General features: G+C 38.0%; 1 long non-coding RNA gene across 1 annotated transcript in view; it reads left to right on the top strand.

The window, feature by feature from the left end:
• Window positions 1–547: 547 nt before the first annotated feature.
• LOC117106598 overlaps window positions 548–1,689 on the top strand; it is a 1,921-nt gene continuing 779 nt past the window's right edge. Inside the window, exon 1 of the long non-coding RNA XR_004445103.1 lies at window positions 548–1,633. This is a non-coding gene — a long non-coding RNA (uncharacterized LOC117106598). The remainder of the gene's footprint in view (window positions 1,634–1,689) is intronic.

Here is a 1,689-nt window from a genome sequence, read left to right as displayed (position 1 = left end):
TTTTTTAAATTCACGTATTACTATCATTTCAATTCTATTTCTTTAATGTTACAAATGCCATCAATGGGCCAATATCCGCACAATAAAAAAGACATGACAAAAGGAGACAAGTTGAAAACACTCTTAACAGAGCATAGTAATAATTATTTATGCATTATAGGGTAGGGACGTCACTATGCTAAGGTCTTATGAGCCGCATAAGCCAACCTAATCAAACTATGCATCCCGGGGTAGGGACGTTACTCCACTAAGGTACTAGTGACCACCCGCATACACCCCACCAAATATTGACAAAAAGGTCTTTACATTTAAGGACTTCTCTGATAGCATTTTTCTTAGAATAGAAAGATCGAGATGAACAGAAGACGCGAGCGAATTCCAGTGAGGTAGAGTTGAATGCAAGAACCGAGTAGTGTGTCCACGGAAGAGAAGAAAAGCAGAGTAACGGTTGTGGCCAAGGGTCATTTACATAGAACGGGCAGGGGGAGAAAAAAAATGAAGAGGGTGGCCAGGAGATCAAACGATGTCATAACAGAGGGCTTTAAGCAGGAAGTATTGTTGTCGTTGAATGAAAGGAATAATTTCACAATAAGAAAAGACAGTTGGATAAGTATGTAGCGTGATCAGAGAGAAGTCGAGCAACGTAAAGTTCAAGACGTTTAATTTGAGTGATTTCACATTTAGGAAGGAGACCATATATACAACAACAGCACTCTGTAGCAGGTTTATGTATAATTTATATATAAAAGCCATAGTAACGGAATCCAGATTTGTAGATGGAAGAAATTTGCGAGTTCCTTTTTAGGTTATCTGAGATTAAAATGCCATGGTATTTGAAACTGTGAACTTCTTCAACAATTGTGCCATGGAGAAAAAGTGAGGGAAATTAGCTGGATTTCTACGAAAGTCTATAGGCCTATTCATAATTCTACATAGGGGCGAAGGACAAACCATTGCTGTGAGACCAAGATTCCAGGAGTGAGGCAATATGTGGTACCGTTAATTGGTCCGAAGATACGTCCTTAGAATAACATAACATAACGATTTCATCGGCATAAAGTAAAAATGGGCAACCAAAGTTGCTGGCAATGTCATTGATAAAACATAAAAAATAAAAAGAATAGATCCAAGTTTAATGCCTTGAATGACACTACTTTTGATAGGAAATTTGCTTGAAATGATTCCATTAAATGAAGTGCATTGAGGTCTATCATAGAGACAATTGCCAATCCAAGAATCAAGAGTGTGGCGAATACGAAAATGATTATTAGACAACTTAAATAAAAACAATTCATGAGGAACAGAATCAAAAGCACGCCGGATATCAAGGAACCTATTAGTAATTTTCCAAAACACTTTTATATCCCGTTTATTCTGCTTTCTTTGCTTACTTAGATGGAATAGACAATAACTGGAGTTGTGTCAGGAGAATCAAGTATAGGTGTAATTTTGCCCTACCTGAGGTGGAAATGTACTGAATATTCAGTATGTGTGAAAACTGCAAAAAAAAAAAATCGCAATTTGTACTCGGGTGGAATTCGAACGCACAATCTCCAGATCTTTAGCCTGGCATCATACCTCTCAGTAGACCACCGAGATTGCGCCTGATGGTCAGGGTTGAATTCGAGTCCAAGTAAGCAGCGGGTACTACGATGTTGATAGTAATTGTTACTGTCGTGATGGAATAGA

The sequence above is a fragment of the Anneissia japonica genome, unplaced genomic scaffold, assembly GCF_011630105.1.
Source record: "Anneissia japonica isolate Jap-2015-1 unplaced genomic scaffold, ASM1163010v1 scaffold287723_len112915_cov140, whole genome shotgun sequence".
NCBI lineage: Eukaryota > Metazoa > Echinodermata > Crinoidea > Comatulida > Comatulidae > Anneissia > Anneissia japonica.
This window is presented reverse-complemented; position numbering and strand designations above follow the sequence as displayed.